Source organism: Poecilia formosa, unplaced genomic scaffold (genome assembly GCF_000485575.1).
Source record: "Poecilia formosa unplaced genomic scaffold, Poecilia_formosa-5.1.2 Scaffold97, whole genome shotgun sequence".
Taxonomy (NCBI): domain Eukaryota; kingdom Metazoa; phylum Chordata; class Actinopteri; order Cyprinodontiformes; family Poeciliidae; genus Poecilia; species Poecilia formosa.
In genome coordinates this window covers 455,369-474,078 of record NW_006800036.1, presented here as the reverse complement: position 1 = coordinate 474,078, position 18,710 = coordinate 455,369, and the positions used below count along the sequence as shown (strand labels likewise).

The window sequence follows — 18,710 nt, the reverse complement described above, 5'->3', positions numbered from 1 at the left end:
ATATATATATATATATATATAGGTGAAAATTACTAGCGCAGGGGTGAGTACAATAAACGAGACATGTCTGCAGATCAAAGTACCTAAAAGACAAACACAGGAATTCACCAGGAAACACAAAACAAGATATGAAAAACTACATAATCTAATTTCTAAACTATTTTAATTGGTAAACAAAACACTAACTGTAAAATAGGAAAGGAAACTGTGTCAAGTGAAACATGAAGCTAGTATTTGTGTTCAAGTGGCTATGGGAAGACAACCTGTTAAAAGGGTCTATGAAGAGCAGCCTGACAGGAAGTGAAAAGACAGCAGCCGCCTCACAGAGTCCCAGAGTCTCACACCTTTGCACTTCCAGTCACTGGAGTGAACACAAACAGCACAGAGAGCAGCTTCAGGCTGGTCGCTTGTCTCTACTCACAGTTTCAAGCAGTAACAGAGTTAGCACAAAGAAAAAAGACCTTGAAAAGTGCGATAATTCGTTGACCAAAGAGGGTGAAGAAATGATTCAGGTCAATAAAACGACAGTAACAATAATTCTAAGCAAAATGGAAGGGAGAAGGTACTGATATAAAACAATGAAAAGAGCTGCTCAAGGCTTTTCTGTTGATTAGTCAATACTCAGCTTTTATTGTTTCTTTATGATTAATTTATCCCCAAACTCTTCTCTAGCATTCAGCATTTCTTATTTTGTTTAGGAAACGCTCCTGTTCAGAGTGTCCATGGATGGGAAGCACTCACAGGCAGGAAGGTGTCTGATCGTACTTTTTTGCAGATCAGCAGGTCACTGTTCTCAGCTTTTTGCATCTTGGAGACGAAACTCAACTTTAAAAGAGTTGAAGTATCTTTGTTTCTGGATGCGGTGGCAGGATAGAACGGGCGTCTACAGTAATGAGAGAGTTGCTGTTGCCTGTCGTGCTAAAGAAAGAGATGAAGAGAAAGGGAAAAGATTCATTTTCATGGTTCATCATGTGCTCCACCCCCTGGCCCATGATCATGAGATATGGGTTGGCGTTCTGGATTTCAAATTGCTAGTGTTCCTGAAACAAAAATGTATGTTCAAGGGCAGCATGTTTTGTTCTGTTGCTGCGTCTGAAACTTAGACTGATTTACAAGTACATTTTAGACAGGCGAGATTTTGATTGTCTGTTTTTAAATCACCTAAATTAAGCAAAAGAAAGGATAAATGTGCCAGCACTTCATCAGATTCTAAAAATGAAGTCAGGGTGGGGTTCTCGGCACAAAAAACAACAAGCTATGGAAACTGTTGAATTAAGAGAGAGGAAATCAAGCTGCTAGATGGCCCAGTTAATCATCTGGCTGGAAACCAAATGGAAATACATGAAAATAGCCGAGTGTCAAAGTTTATGCAGTTTATGTTTTTGAGTAAAATCAGCCCTCTCCAAAAAAAAAAATGTGTTTATCCATAGACGAGATGTCTTGGAGGTAAATCACCAAAAAATATTTTCTACTTAATAACTAAATATGTTCAGTGTTTATTTCACTTCATTACACATAAGTTGTTTTCTTCCTATGAACACCATAAACACCAATAAATGTCATCACGAAATCATTGCTCTCACACGATTCACAATTCTTTTTGATTAGTATTGAGGTTGATGCACAAAATCATTCATCAACGTTTTAGTGCATTGATGAATCCATATTGTTGGAAAAAGCTCATAAAGCCAATTTAGAGTAGAATCTCCAGCAGAGTTAGGGTGAATGTATAGTTTTCTTTTAATGTCTTTGCAGCCAAGATGCATATTTTGCTGCACTCAGCATTATGATTCTAGGCGTTATTCTGTGTCTGTGCAGACCATAACCTCTTCAAGCTTACTGTTTGCCTCTCTGAGTTTTGTGACTAAGGCAACATGTTCTGCTGTATCATCTTTCCAGCCTGGTTTATAGCCAGCAAATAAAAGGTTCATATATCGCTTCCGTAACAGAAAAGTGACCATGGTGTAACTTCTTTCAGCTCAGCAGGAATCTGCAGCAGATTCCTATTAACGCCACAAAACCCTGCACACTGTGATGATGATTTATACGCATATGCACATGTACAACAGAAAACAGTTTTGCCTTTCTGAACATTTTACTTCAAAAACAGCTGTTCTGCTTAAATAAAACTCTGAATTGCTAGAAAACTGGGGCTATGTTTACATGAGACCTCTACACGGGAACTGCCGGTGATGGAGGGAAAAGTTTCACCTTTTAACAAGACCGCCATGACGCCTTGAATCCTCTGTGGTCGTCGTGCCAGGGCACTAAATGCGACTGTGATTTTAGGATGTTGTCACCCTGAACCTCCATTAAAAAGCAGTAACCTGTATCCAATCAAGCAAGTGTTCATGTTACTCACATATATTTAATAGCAGAAGTTATGTTAAACTGAACAGGTTCAGTGGCACACACTGCACAATGCGACCTGCCATTGTTTTTGTTGTTTTTTGTCCATGTATGTGTAGAACAAACCCGCCAACCGTGCATTCAGCGGATGAGCTCATGTACATCAGTGGAGTACTTCACACCTGAAAACATCTTCATTCTGTGTTCATATACATACCATTAGTTGGGTTGTTGTTGTTATTAACTTTATATTCTCTCTTGTAAACACTTGACCCTGTCTTTTCTGTCACTACTAAACACTCTCTCTGACTTTCTTTCTATAGACAGTATCAGCGATTCACTGCTAATATAACAATTTTTATAGCGGTTTTCCAGTTGTTGGGGATTTGTTTTGATGATGTTTATTGGGTGGTATTATAGCCCAAATTTGGTTGCTATTTGCTGCTACTTTAATTAATTAAATTCAGTTTGTCTTAGATGAATTAGATCAAAATGTAGGTTAGATAACTTTTTAACACTTTATTTTGTGAACAATTTGTTTGTACATTTTTAATTGCACATCTGGATTATCTTATTGATGAATTCACTGTATTAGGAGAGTCCGACTGAACCACACTGCATTTATTGTTGAACTTTAATTTACTCATGCAGCCAGACATTAAAACTTATATTTTAGAAGAGAGGGGGGGGAAAAATACTAAAAATGAAATAAAATAAAGGAATAGGTTAAGAGAAGGAACGTTTCATGGAGTCATAATCAAGGCATGAGTTTATTGATAACTTTGGCCCCTCCTCTCTGTGAGTACGGGGGGCGTGGCGGCCGTGGTCGCTAGGAGAAGTGGGCGTGGTCTCGTAGCCTTGTGGTGACGTCAGCGGGAGCTGTTCAAAGCGGTGTGGTGCTGAAGAGAGCACTCTGCCCGCCGCTCAGACAGCCAGCGGGCTCCGGCGCACCGTGGCTCGGTCGGCTTGCTCTAAAACTGCAGGGAATCAGCAGCTCCGTGGACGCGGACGTGGAATTTCCCCGCACCGAGGACCCGTTCTGAAACCGAAGCCCCTGTGGGAAATGTTTCCCCCCCCTCCCCAACAAGTAAGAGGTGCATTTTCTCTCCTCCTCTGTGTCGGTGTGTGTCAGAAATCATTTGCGGGGGGGGGACACTCTCCAGCTGTAGCGTTATAAATGCTAATACCGCAGAAATTGTCTTGTTTTCTATCTGATTTAGACTGGATTTTTGGCGGAAGAGTTGGATTTCAGGAAACTGCTCTCGGTTTTAGTCTCTGTGTGTGTGTGTCTTCCAGCCGCGCCTAAATCTTACCTTGTGTCTGCCCGGGTGAAACATTTGACTCGCATTTGCATAATCCAGCAGTCAGTCGCCAGACATGCTCACTCTCTCCACCTGGCTTTCATACACGGCCACTCTGCTGGTTTAATCATTTTCACGGCGTGCTCTGTCCACCTTTTGGCTTTATTTTCTTGATTTACTGCTGGTAGGATGGTACTGGGAGTAGTGGTCTGCTACCGGTTGGGTTTCTGGATGGCTGATGCAGCAGCTTGGAGCAGAAAGTGAAGAGAATCTGCTCAGTTTAGTGTTTCCTCTTTTCTCTACCAGAGTAGATTTAGGTGTGGCTTCTTCTCTTCACTTTTTCTTCTTTCTCCTTCTGTTTTTTTTTTCTTTTTTTTGTTCCTCCTCTCCGCTGACCATTTCCTCATCTTATTTCCATCTTTTCATTCCTCTCTCTCAGTTTGCTTCACCTCCCCCATTTTTATTTTTGTCTGTTTCTCCATTTACTACCCTTTCCAATATTTGTTTCCACTTTCTTCTCCATTTAGCTTCTTTCTGTTTGTCTTCCATATGTATTTTTCCAGTCTTTTTCCTTCCTTCATCACCTATTTTTGTCTCATCCTGCTGCTCCCCCCTCTCCCTTCCTTATCTGAGGTTTTATTGCCTTAACTGATGTTGTAAAGACACAGTACAGCCTGTAAACTTGTTTTGCCCTAAAACAAAGTGAATGCTAATCAGTGTGGTTATTACTTTGATTTAAAGAGTGCTCAGTTCTCTTCTCTTGGTTTATTTAGTTATAATGTTCCAACACAGCTGTGTATTTATTTGAGTAACAGGAAACTGTGTTTTCTGAAGCATTTAAAGAAACGCTAAGAGTGAATATTCTGGATTTTCAAAACCTCCTCCTTTGTGTATCTATTTGGGAATATTTGCACAGATTTCAGCTGACCAATCGAAATATTCCCCCAACTGAGTTCTAGATCCCTGCAGCTCCTCCAGAGGTACAATACACATTTTGACTTCTCTGAGGAGTGCTTTCCATGGCTGCATGTAAACGTGGACTGCCATGTCTTGGTCGATTTGTTACTGAGCCAAATTCATACATTTAATTTTCAGATGATCTAACAGCACTTCGTTAGATGTTCAAAGCTCGCAACATTGTTTTAAAATCTAACTCTCTATTAATCCTCTCTGCAACTTTGCCTCTGACCTGTTTGGTGTGCTTCTACCATTTTGTTCACTTTTTTTTTTTTTTTTTACTAGTGGCTTTCAGGACAGCTAGATTTAAAAGGAGCTTAAAATACACATTGGTACTCTCTGTTTACTAATGAGATATTTTCGAGTTGCACTCGATTTTGTTAATGGGTGCCAGAGTGAAAAAGTTAAAATTTTTACTTGCTTGACTGTTGCAGTGAAGACATAGTTTGCACTGGAAAAATGCTTTTGGCATTTGTTGATTTGTTCAAAATATTTCGGCTATTCAGTTTAAAACCAAGCGGCCGGATTTGCATATTCAAGTTTTTTTTTCCAGTCTGAGACCAGTCAGCTGGAGGATCATTGGAAGTTCATTTCTTAGAAGTCATAATAACATTATTGAGCTTTTTGCTTTTCCAACAAAGATGCTTTGGCTGTAGAACTGAGGCATTTTTATTCTGTTTGAAGCTCAAAAACCCAATGGAGCGGTCACTGAAATGAAGAATAAAAAAATAATTTTTCACTGATTACATTTGGAAAGTACCATCTACTGAAATACTGAATGTCTATGGGCAACTCTTTTTATGCCTGCTTAAGCCTGGCCAGTATATTTTTGTCTGCGTTTGCTTTTTATAGGCCATGTTCTGGTGCTGAACCTTTGTAAAGAACAAAAGGAGCCAAAGTCAAAAGTAAAAGTTAGAGAAACCATCAGAGAGCCTGAAAAACTATTGATCAGTATCAGTTTGGCATATAGCAAAGAAAAAATGTTTGCCTTCTTTGAAGCAAAGCACAAAGAAATGAGGAATGACTCAGTGCTTTATGTGGATGAAGAGGAGGTTCATGTTTCTCCGTGTGGACTGAGATCTGGGCCTGTAGCCCGTCTCCTCCTACATTCCCCTAATCACCTATATTAAAGTAATCCTCCGCATTTAGCCAAAACAACACTTGCCTTAGCCGCTGCGGCTTATTTATTACACTTTTTGGCTTCAGACCAACATGTCGGAGCAGCAGAAGTCTTTGCAATATGCACACGTCTTGAAACAGGATCTTCAGACTAACCTCCTCAGTCTGCCCTGCATGACGTGTCTTCATTTGCTAGTTTGATTGCTTAACTCACCTTCTGTTTGATATGTTTTTAATTAGAGCTGTGTGTTAGTCACACGTCTCCCTGTTGACTGTGTGTTAATGTTTGAATGCGTGTGTGTGTGTGTTTTTTTAAGTGTCACTCTTGAATGTGTAATTTTTCAAATAAGTGGCTTCATTAAACTCAGTGGAAACCGAGAGCTCTGGTGATTAATATCCCAGAATGAGCCAGAAGGCGTAATAAGCGACTCTGATTGGCCGCTGTGGCTGCATGTCGTGCTGCCTGTTCAGAATCGTGCAAGGAAATTACTTCATTTTTTATAATGCAAATCAACCCCACCTCATTTAACAAGCCTTTATGTAATGGGAAGGCTTGAAAGTTTGTGTCCCTCCTCTTACTCTTCATCCGTGCATCAGAGAGGGTCTTTGTCAAATCAGCCAGGTGGTTTTGGTCGATTCGATCGGCAGGTGGGGGGCTGACCGGGGGCTCGTCTGGGACACCTGATAGGGCAGGATCTGGTTTCTCAGCCTCTGAGCAGGTGCAGAAACATCAAGGCTGCCTAACCGTGTATAAAGTGGAGTAATGTTTGTCATGTTTAGACACAAAGGGTTAAAGCTGCATACCTTACAATGAGTGGGACAATGTTTGAAAAATGACCGTCTCTTCTGTTGGGTGCAGATGCTGACATTATTGACATTTATGTCATGTTTTCTAAATATGTTAGTTTGATTTCTTTTATGTATTTTATTTAGTTTTTATTACACTTTTTGTATATATTATTTAATTTTAGTTCAGTTATTCAGTAAATATTTTCTTTTATGTATTTTTTAATTATTTTTGATTATATTTTTAAATATTTTTATTAATTATTTTTATATATGTGTCTTTGTATTTATTTAAACTAAATTAAAAAAAATTTAAATATTTTTCGACGATATTCCTTTCAATTTTCTTAATACTTATTTAAGGCTCAATATTTGCCTTTTTAACAATATATGTATTTTATGCTAATTTAGTTTTTTTCTATATTTTTAAAATGTAATTTGTCTTTAATTTAATGATTTATTATCTATTGATTTATTTATTACATTATTTTACTTTTATTTAGCTGCAAGACAAAAAATTTTGGCTGAAAGCATTAAGGAAGCTTTCCTGTGGATCATTAACTGTTTAATTATTTTTTTTTTATCATAAATAAAAGTTTTTTTTAACAAATTATTTTTTTACACCATGCTTAAAATACACAAATTTATAGTTTATCAGTAAAACATAGTGATATTCCACCTTTCTTGGTTAAAACCTCAATACAGGTATTTTTATAAATTTGACTTTGCTTTCTGATAAGGCTCGTCTGTCAAATTAAAATTACCATTTGACGGGAAAAAAACAACCTTTTATTACATCCTCGGCTTCTGTTTTTAGAAGGAATCGCCACATTTAACAAAACACGAAAAGCTCAATCCACAGTAGAAGTGCAGCTGCTTGAAAAGGTCGATCCTCTTGGGTTTTAAATCAGCTGTGAGGACCTGCTAATAATTTCTGGTGAGATGACCCAAAGGTCTGTGCTGAAAGTGTGAAGTTTTAATAAGACAGGCTCTTCCTGAGGTGTTCGGCCATGAACGTTCCCGGTTTTAAAACGAGATCCGAAAGCAAATGGTGACGAGTCAAAATGTGATAAAACAGGAATCCTGTGCCTTCTTTAATTAGTTCCAGTTGGTAGCTTTTTCTGTAGCTTTTGGTGCCATCTGGAGATAATCAAAGTCTTTTTTTTTTCCTGCGTTACAGCAGTCAATTTTAAGCCTTTAAACCCATTTACTACCCAAGGAAATGTTTCCTGTCGTCATGCAAGGCACAGTTAAGAACATTAAGAAGGAGCTCCATTTTCTCACTTGTGATTTTAAACAATAAAGCTGAATCTAGTGTGATGTAAATGTGATCCTCTCTGCAGCCGACACATACTGATAGGGAATAATTAGTTTAAGAATTACAAAACATCTCTTCTGTTTGGTATATTCTGTGAACAAATTCATCTTCCCATCATCTTACGTTTATTCGAGGTTGTGGAGGAAACCTATTAAAGAGGACAACCCACACATGCAGTACTTTCTTCTGGACACTGTCCAGTTTCTAAAAGGGGATTGAAAGTTGTTCCCGATGCAGAGGGGACATATGGATCTTCCAAGTTCTTGGTCTGTTGTGGAGTTTGTCTAGTAACCCTACAAAGAGCTGCAACAGGAGGCACCACCTGAACCACTTCTGCTGAATCCTCTTCAAGTGGTCAAGAAGGCAAAACTTAAACAAAAAATGCCTCCCGTTTAATTTTAGTTAAACTTTTGTTTGCTCGCTGATTGAGGCTCCACGGTCCACAGATCTGTTTTGAACCCATTATATTTATAAGTGTTAGAGGAAAATAGTGTTGAGTAATTTGATTAATCTGGAGAAAAGTTCCAAAAATGTAGGTTCCCAGACTCCCTGTGAGGATCTTTGTGATAACCAAAGTATAAGTAGTTAATGGCTCTCTGGCAGACTGAACAGACACTGAGCATGTCCGCTTACCGTTCTCATTACTGCAAGAATTACTAAAGTGCTGTTTGAATGAAAAATCAACCAGCGCTGCTTGGTAACTAAGAGTGACAGTTTGGGGGGAAAACTCCTTCTTCTTCATTTTTAATTTGTCCATTATCAAGAAGCGTCAGCCACTCACATGAAGCTCTCTGCAGCTGAAGTCCTGATGCACCTGAGCGTGACCTCGGCATGCATGTGATAAAGGCACCAAATGACGGCCCATTCCCTGACTCAGTGCTCTGCTGTGTTGCTAATGCATCTCTCAACTTCTTCTGTACGACAGGATGTAGCAACGCCATCAGAAAAAATCTCAGTCGTGTCCATTTCAGTCTCCATCCAACTATCACTTATGAACAAGACACCTAGACAACAATATTAGGTGATTCGTTCACATTTTTCTCAGCTGATAATTATGGCCTCTGGTTGTTGATTTTCATCATATTGCATCCAGGTACTCCTATTCGATTGTGATATTGCACACACTGATATTGAGATTTCAATTAAGACTCAATGTGTGATGCAGCTTTAATTAGGATGTTTAAAATAATAGCAGCATGAGCGTTTTTTCTTTCCAAACTCTTTGTTTGGACTACAGTTCCTGTGCATTTCTTGGTTTTGTTTCAGAACACAATGCACTTAAAGGATTCCTATTGTAGTCAGTCTACCTTATACTCTTTGTGGTCTGGTACGAAGAAGATGCTTGATAACTGGTGTGTTGAAGTCACTGTCTTGTTGAAGCCTTTCAATGATATTTCTTATTCAGCACGAGGCAACATGACTTCGTCAAACTTGTATGAGACTCATCCCATGAGCCCAGGAAGAACCATCCTGCTTTCATCGGTTGCCTGAGTTTGTCTTCAGGCTTGTGATTGTGTTCTTTGGCAAACTGTAACTTTTTCAGTCCATGTATTTTTTTTTTCTTCTCAACAATGATTGTTTGAGGCTTCTTGTGGACAGCTACCATTCTCACAGGTAACCCTGGAGGTGATCACTGGTCGATTGGATAGGTCATTTTCCATATTACTTCACATTTCTGGATTTAGCTTCAATACTAAATAAAATTAAAGCTGTTTTTTTTTTCCTTTCTGAGCAGCCTACTATCACTGCTCTTTAATCTTGCAATAAACATATAAGCTTGTCTCCAATCTCTGGAGGAATCCAGTGTAACCAACATTCCTAACATTTACTAACTCTAGCCTAAAATAGAGGACAAGTGTTTTAAATGTATTTGTTCACAGAATCATTGAACTCACTGACTAAACCCTGATGCTTCTGTTTTTTTAACCCTTGTCATGTAGGATTATGGTTTTCATCAAAAATATTGACTGATGTGGGGCGACCAGTCATTAACGGTAGATAAATGTTCAGTATGTTAAGGAATATTTCTTTTGCTGATTGTCCAGAAAATTGAGGACCTTTGATTTTAAATGCTTTGGGTTTCATGTTTCATATTTGAGTTTCTTTGTTGTTGTGAAAAAAATGGCTGAGCAGGTAATTGCAGCAACTAGTTGCTGTTCCTATTATTGCCCGCCTCCCTCGGGATTACTTCCTATTTCGGATTTCTAATAAATGATGGGATGAAGAGCCGTGTTGACAGTGAACCTCCCACCTCTCCTTCGCCTCTTATTCATCATCATCATTTTTCTTCCTGCATTTAAGCCAAGACTTCACACTCAAGTGCGTCCCTCTCATTTCCCTCTGCTCTCTCGGATAGGTGCTCTCACAGAAGCCTGAATAGTTCATTGTCGCCGCCGCTGGCAGCAGATTCACAATCGGATAAGAAGCTTGTCTCAAAACAGTCACACAGAGGTAATTAAGACTGCAGGAAGCACAGAGGTTTTTTTTTTTTTTTTTGCCATTTTCTAATCTGATATGAAAGCTAAAACAGTGAGTGCATCGGTTCTGCGCAGCGCTGAGAGCTGTGCAGCAGAGATGAGACGCTTGTTGTGGACAGTTGTGTGGAGGCCTGCTGGTATTTGAATCAGAAACTGCAAACCTTAAAGGACGTGTGATGTCTGCGGGCTTTTGTTGTTAATTTGAAACCAGGGATTCAAAAATGGTGTGAATCTGGAAGTCCATGGCTTACTCTCTTTAGAAAGCCTTAACTGGCACCAGCACAGACACAGTTCCCAGTTGGAGGCGACATTTTACCCTGTGGGACTCTGCAGGGGGGGGGTTCAGTTTTTTCAGGCCCTCAATTTCAGATTCATCACAATTGAAGGTCTTTTCTCTGCTTCCTGGGTTTATTTATCATGTTTATCTTTTGTACAGAGCATTTTCCTGTTATTTTTTCGAGGATAACTGGTCACTCTTAATTGCCTTTTACATGGTTGTAATGGACCAGTGGCCTGTGGAGAGTATAATGCACCTCTCACCTAATGTCCACTGGGAAAAGACCCAGTCCTGCTCAAGACTCTGAGGACCAAGTGACTAGATAGTGGACAAGATTTATTTTGGCACTTTTTGTCCATTTTTAGAACAGTAGACTAAGAAAAAAAGATCTGAAAGCCTTTCTACATGATCATGAATCTGTGGCAACATGATGGACCTTCTTCATTTGGGCATTTGAAAACAACAAAACAATACTAGAATCTTACTGACAATTTTATTCTTTATAATTTTAGTCTTATTTTATGAAGGGATGAAACTTTAGTCTTTAGTCATGTGCAAAGTGCCATTTTTCTAGCACAGCTGATATTTTTCACCTTGCAGATGACGAGCTGTTTCTATCTGACTTTTTTTTCTTTTCAGGCAGAAATGTTAAAAATACATCTGGCTTAAGGCTTTCGGGGTTTCACAGGCCAAAGCTGAAGGTTGCTCAAGTAAAACACCCAGAGCTAAAACATGTAGGTGGTGTTTAACCAGCAGCACACTGCCTACTTATGGTAAATGAGGCTGAGCTACATGACTTTAGCCCCGTTTAGACCACGTACAGCTGATTAAAGACCATTTACAGTCTTTCCTCCACCCTCTTCACTCTCCTCCTCTGTGATTTCTTCTCAGACTGAAAGGGCTCCATGTTTGCCTCTTGCCTTCATGTGGGCTTGTCCTTAGTGTCTCCATCTCTGTACCCTCTCATCACTCTTGTGTGTCAGCCTTCCTTCTGTCCCCCATCTGTCTATCTGTTCCCTCCATCCATGCAGGCGGTTTAAGGTGCCAGCATGGCAGCATGAGTGGGATGTCTGCTAAACTCCACCGCTTCCACCGATGCTTCGTCCAGAAAGGAAAGAAAAGCAAAATCTGAACCTGAAATCCTATTCTGATTTGCTTTTGGTTTTCTTGTAAACGCTTTTATCTTTAAAGACAAAATGATTGAAACATAAATACATTCAAATGGGTAGCTGGATACTGTAATTGACTGTAATTGGTAAATTTGTTGTTGTAGGTTCATGTGCAACATTTTAAATCGGGGAAATAAATACATGAGTAAAATTAAATAAATTAGTAGATCAGTAATAATGTGTTAATTTACAGTCTTGAAAAAGAGGCGTATGTAAAAGTATGAACCTAGAGTTGCCTTCAAAATTCATTCTGGACTTTTAAGGATTTATTTGAGACAGTTTTTTATCCAGAGTGCAATGACTTGGCAAAGTGAAACAGGAATAAGAAAAAGCTTACATATATTTTTCCTCATCCACACATGACAAAACTTATAGATCTGGGATCAAATTTGTGCCAGCTACCCTTGAAATTTGATTTGCCACCCTGCTGGGAGGGAGACATCCAGCACACACATAAGAGATGAAAACTAAATGAATGTGTCAAAGTGGAATATTCAGACTGAAGATCAATTTATATAGGAGGATTCAAAATATTTTTCCCCTTTTCTTAACTTCAAATTGTGGCATTGCAATTTAAGACTGCAAGGCATTTAGAGAAAACTGCAATTTCAGGTTCCCACCCTTCTACTGTGCACATGTGGTCCACCAAGAAAAAAATCCTAGACACGCCCCTGGGCAAAGTAGAGACCTATCTATTTATATCTACTTACTTTTAAATGATGACCCTGGTTGAGGAGTGTTTAGAAATGGAAACTTCTTCACTGTGTTTCTTGATCTTCTCCAATGTTCCAAATATGTGTGAATCCATCAATTGGTGTCAAACAAATCCTTTAAATGCTGGCAAAGATACAGGGAAAAGAAAATGATTTTTTAATAGGTTTGCCCTGAAAAAAAAAAAGAAAGAAAAAAACACCCAGCATTGCAAACCGCAACCTAAGCACTATTTCCAGAATAAAACAATCAGCCGACACAGAAGCATTTCCAAATTGAAACATCTCTTTCTGGTGAACTGGCTTGTTTCTCTATCGCCCTCTTTTTCAGAAAATAAAACATGACAGAGGTCAGCAGACGTCCAGAGTGAGAGTGGGCGGCAGCTGCAGCACAGCTCTGAAAATGTAACTAAACAAAAAAAAAAAAAAAAAAAAGATAGAGAGAGCAGGACGTGATCTGAGCAGCCTGAAAAAAGCATTTCTCTTTATTCAGGGCCCCTGGTCAGCACAGTGTTTTATTTTTTATGTCGTCACATCATTTACAGCTTCAGTGAACGTCTAAGAGCCTCTAAACAGGGAAAGGCAGACAACCGACCCAAGGTCATCCGTCTGCTGCGGGCAAGACGACTGAGCACACACACAGACACATCGCAAATACGCATTAACCTCACTTGTGCTCTATGACACATAGAGATTATATAAATGGACTCCTGCGTCACACACAGCAGCACACAAACGTACAGACTCTTCTCTTTTCAGTATTCTGTTATAAATTTCTTGGTTGCTGATCAAACCCAATTGTTGAACAAAGTGGAGCACAGTTCCTTTTTGTTTTTGTTCTCGTGACCCGTTCACACATGTTGACGTGTTATAGCGGAAAATATAGTATGTTCTTGTAGGTTTTTCTAGATTTAGGCCAAATTATTCTTCTGTCCAGTACCATTGATTTATATCTTCATAGAGATATAAATCAGTAGTTCTCAACTTTATCTCTTAGTGTAACATTTATAAGCTAGGGCGGTACGGCTTCTTGGATAGACCATTTACCTAAGAGGGAGCGTTGTAGTGAGAGGGTGCTAAACGTTTCCACCGACTGGTCGTTCCCAGCATTTTGTTTCAGTCATCATTTTATCTTTCTTTGCTCAGCATATTTTCTGCCAACTTGAAATGACAAGACAGTGTTGTTTTTTGCTTCCAAATGACACTTGTGCCACCTTTCTTCTGAATTCTTCAGAGGAAACTGTGTGCATCTGTGTCACCGTGATGATCTGCAGCTTACTTATTTTGTTGCTTTCATTTCTGATCATATGAGCTAATGTTCATGAGGTTTGAGCTAATGTTCATGAGGTTTGACTCCCAGACCTCTGGTCTGTAAAGCAGCAGTGTGTAACTTTTATACTGTTTACACATTTGTTGAAACTGTCTCTATGTCGTGACAGTATGGTTTGAGATAAATAATCTGTGAAAAAAATCAAACTGCTATATCTTCTCCCAGTGTGAACTAGAGACAACCAATCAGATGCAGGAGGAGGTCCTTAGCGCTGTCAATCACTCTTGAATGCACCTGCTCAACCCCATGCATTTTTTTTATAGAGGTGCTCATTCTGACAATAATCAAATAATCAAATGCATTTGAATAGCAGAACCTATATCTTCTACTTTTTCTTTCAAATAATGTGGAAGCAGGATGTTTTTCTTTTGACAAATCAGTCAAGTAAAATTTAATTTTCCTTTAACTGCATTTGTGTGAAAGAAAAATAAGGTTACAAATGATAGAATATGGATGCATAATTATTTGAATGTGTGCACACCAGAAGCTGGTTCTTTAGAAACTTGCAGCTGTGAGTCTTGTGCACGTTGCTTCATTCTGCATTGTAAAGTGAGTGGCTCAGCTGGATCAGCACGTTGGACTGGGCCGTTTAAAGAAGGATTTGGGGAATGGAGCAGTTCCTTTTTTAAATCCATCCCAATGAGATTGGCTGAATGATATTTAGTCTGGATTACGGCCTATTTGTTGAAATATGCTCATCGCACTAAAGCAAATTTAGAGCAGACAGCTGTGTGTTCGATAGTGAGTTTATGTTTGATGTGACTGGGAGGCTTGGTTGGCTGCCCGCTGCTGTTGGCAGGTCAGTGTGTGAATATAAAGACAGATTATGTTTCCACTGCTGAGAAGTTGCAGAGAGCAGGATTTGGGTTGGGTCGGTTTAATCTTTTAGGCGATGGGGTGGGTTTATATTTGGAAACAGGGAGAGCGTATGGGCACTGTCAGTCATCAGCGCTGTTAACTGATGAAATTACAGACTCTCATTTAGAGCAGAATGGGTCCGCACCTTCTGCATGCTGCCGCTCTTTATGTGGGCGGAGTCTGAAAACCATTTAGCAAGGCATATCAAATGCCAGGTGCTCTGGCCAGACCCGGCACTGACAGCAGTGGACACCCATCTCAGCCTTATGGCTGCTAAGAACATAATGGTTGCTGTGATGCCAAGAAACATTGTAATCCCAAACTTTCGAAATCAAGAAAAAAAATACATTTTGTGAATTAACCTGCAGATGGATGCTGGCATTTTTATTTATCTCTTGTTGAAATATTGTCTCATCAGATGATCACTATGATGGATCATTCCTCTTTTAAAGAATTATCCTCAAATCCTCAGATGTCTAACTGCTTATCTTGACTTCACAAAAGTTTTCATATATCTTGAACTTTTTCCACCTGGGCTTCCACCTGACAGAGCAGCTTTCCCCCACAACTTCCCCACTCAGCTCCTTCAGACTAGCCAGCAACAATTGGCAAACACCTAGAGGTGTTTGCCATTAAACACCAGAGAAGTAGCTCATTATTCGAGCTACTTCTCTGTGCAATGCTGGTAAAAACATTGTGAAGGGGTCAATAGAAGAGCAATGTGATGACATGCTGATGGCAGAGTGTCGGAAAGTTAAAGGGTTTCTTGAAGAGACAGACGCCCAATGTCAAGGGCGTTAAATTGCAAAATCTAATTTCTTGTAAGTCGTGTTTATAACAACTGAAAGTAGAATAATTACTTTATTGTGCTATGAAATGGCACTATGTGGTTGGAAAACACATAATACTTCCCCTTTAAGATATTTACTTGTAAAAATAAATTTAATCTCATTGCAGTTTGTGGTTTGTGTAAAAAAAAAAAAAAAAAAAAAAGCGAAAAGATTCGAGAGGTAACTTTTACTTTTACTTTTCCAGTTTAGGTTTTGTTTTCCGGTCATTTGAAAAAGGAGCTGACTCATTTTTAGCAATGTTGACAAAAATCTTTTTTGGTAAAATGAATCAAGTCGATTTCAGTCATTGTGCTTTCCTCTTGTTAAAGGTTTTCCTCTTAACGTCTTCTGACCGTGATGTTGGAACTAGAAGCTGTGGGTGGAGCAGTTTGTTTAAGATGTGGTTGAGTTGAACTATATTGTTTATGCGGAGAAGCAGACGCACACTGAAAACTACAGGGGCTCACTAAAATAAGTGCGCATGTGAAAGATTTACAGTCTCTTATTACCTCCAAGAGCTGCAGGCCTTGTTCTGACCTCACAGAAGGAGTCTGTGCTTGTTGAACGAGTACGAAGAGGGCGGGGCGGACCCCGTTTGGTAATTAGTGAGGTGATGAGGTTAAAGATGACATGTGAGCCGGGTGGGCTGTGGGCCTGCTCTGCCTGTTAACCTGATTTTCAACTTCCTCCACATTTTCTTTCTATTCTCGGCCAGCCACATGGCAGATTCAGAGCTGCTGCTTGGCTGATTAGATCCAGCACAGATGCAACAAGTGCATCTGGTAACATTGGTAAATACGATACAAAATAATTGTTGCTTTTGCTGGAAGAAATCAAGACAGATTGGAAATAAACCTGCTTTGTTTGGCGACCACCAGGTTAGTATTTCAGGCTACAGACACAGCTGTTAGGACAGGGGCGCAACCAAAGACAAAAGGAAGCAAAACATGAACTTATTCCTCATTTGCTCGTTGTTTGGTTAGGTCATGCCGTCAGCAGTTTGTTCATCTTTATTTAATTGTCGGATTTTGTAAACAATGCACTCAATTTACACAAATGTACAAGCAAATTGTGTGCAATTATGCAAATGCAGTAAAATTTTAATTTATTATGATGATTTTCACACGTCTTTATCAGGGCTAACAGTCGGCTTGGAGAGCCATCATTGTTACAGAACCAAAATCAGTGGTAAGTATGTAATACTAAATAAATAATTACACTGTGATGCAAAAAACCTGTCTTAAAATTTTCACACATCTCTTGCATGTCGGTGTCAAAAACAGACAGAGAAAAAAAAACTGACTGGGAAAATTATTTGAAAATAGATACTTCCTTCATTTTCACATCTTACTATGAATAAAGTGACACTTTGATCAAAGTGTTAGCTATCATTATTAGATTTCACCTCTGCCTTTGACACTGCTGCGTCTTAATAGACTGCAAAGTTTGCATGGGCCCTCAGGTTCTCCATCAGTGTCGTTTATGGCTTAATTTTCAAAGTGAACCTTTTGCATTGACACTAGAACGAAACAGAAATGAACAATGAAAATGTTTCAGGAAAAGTAGTGAACGAGACAGAGAGAGAGAGAGAGAAGACGACTTAAAAAGGCTATCTAATGCTACAATTATTATAATAAATGTGAGCTGCACCAGCTCCTGCACTCCTATTCACCGCTTAATATCACACATATGAAAACAATCACATGAGAGCAGGATAAATGCAGGACACAGAGGGGTCAGTCGCAGACACTGCCAACAGGATTAAACATTGCATAAACCCTGACAATTTCAGTCTTATCTAAGCTATTAAAGTGAGGTTAGCATAAACTTGCTTTCAACCACAATGATCATTGATACTCCACTGCATTGATGCAAAGTGAAAAGCTTGTGAAAGTGAAGTACAAGCAATTCGTTTAGGCAAAAATTTAAAGAAAGAGTGCAACTCCTAATTATTATTATTATTATTATTATTATTATTATTATTATTATTTATTTGTAGTGTCAGTATTTAGATTATCATTGAATAGTATTGAGCAGGTGAAGGTAATGATGGAAATGAGAAGGAGCAGCATTCTTGCTGCTATATGTACATCAAAGCTGGTTTAATATCAGCCGGTGACCTAGAAAAATGTTTCTCATTACCAAAATATTTCATAGAGGGCTAGAATAGGTAAGTTCAGATTTTCTGAACTTCTCAGTGTTCCAGCAAAAACCACTGAACTCACAAACCAGAAGTGGAAATAACATGTTACTGTAAAAAAAAAAAACAACCTACAATCAGTTTCCCCTCAAGATTTCTGACATAAAAGGCAAAAGAATAATTAAAATATTTGCCCAAGAGCCAAGGAGTAGTCAGAGAGAAAGTAGTTTTTATATATATTTTTGAAAAGACAGTCTGTTTTTTTACGTACTACACATGTGGAGATGGAGCTAGAGGCAAAAAAAAAAGTTTGTGAATATTTCAGAAGGTGAAAATGTAGAAAGTCAGACAGTCTTACTCTCCAAGCAGAATATTCTGTTAGAAAATCTTGAAAATCTGGGTTCCCTGGCTCTTACACAAAACCTCCAAAGCTGTGGTGCCTCACATTTATTTATTTATTTATTTATTTATTTATTTATTTATTTATTTATTTATTTATTTATTTATTTATTTATTTATTTTCTTAGTATGAATTTGTCCAGCATTGGATAAGTAGTTATTTGGAAATTAAGACAGAAAATGCAGGGATAATAAAACATGCCAATTAATATTTAGCTAAACTAATAGCTGTAAGTAGTTTCACAAATACCCACTCTAAGTATGCAGACAGACTTCCTAATAAAGTCATTTTCATCATTCGCTTACTGTACAGTTTAACAAATTTACAGCATTTCCAGTTTTTGACGAGATACGGATCAGTCAACCAATGAGGCACAATTCCCACGGCGTACATGTAATGGCACCAATATAAACCAGCATTTCCTTGAAAACTTGTCTGTATAAAGCCTGGCTGATGACTCTATTGTTTTCGTTCTGGCAGACTACAATCAGGACCATTATCAGGCACGTGCAGAGGGGCGGGGCTGGGGGTGCTTGAGCACCTGCCCTTTTTGCTCCTTGCCCCAAAGTGCCTTTTTGGTCTATTTTTTTTTTTTTTTTTTTTTTTGGTTTTATTTTCTAAGACCATTATTTTCACATAATAACGCACTAAAATAATTACCAAAATAACACTGGAACAGCGATCGTTGT

At 38.7% G+C, this 18,710-nt stretch overlaps 1 protein-coding gene across 1 annotated transcript in view; it reads left to right on the top strand.

The window, feature by feature from the left end:
* Positions 1–3,233: 3,233 nt before the first annotated feature.
* smpd3 (sphingomyelin phosphodiesterase 3) overlaps positions 3,234–18,710 on the top strand; it is a 71,810-nt gene continuing 56,333 nt past the window's right edge. Inside the window, exon 1 of the mRNA XM_007558508.2 lies at positions 3,234–3,436. The gene's annotated coding sequence lies outside the window, so the exon portion shown is untranslated. The remainder of the gene's footprint in view (positions 3,437–18,710) is intronic.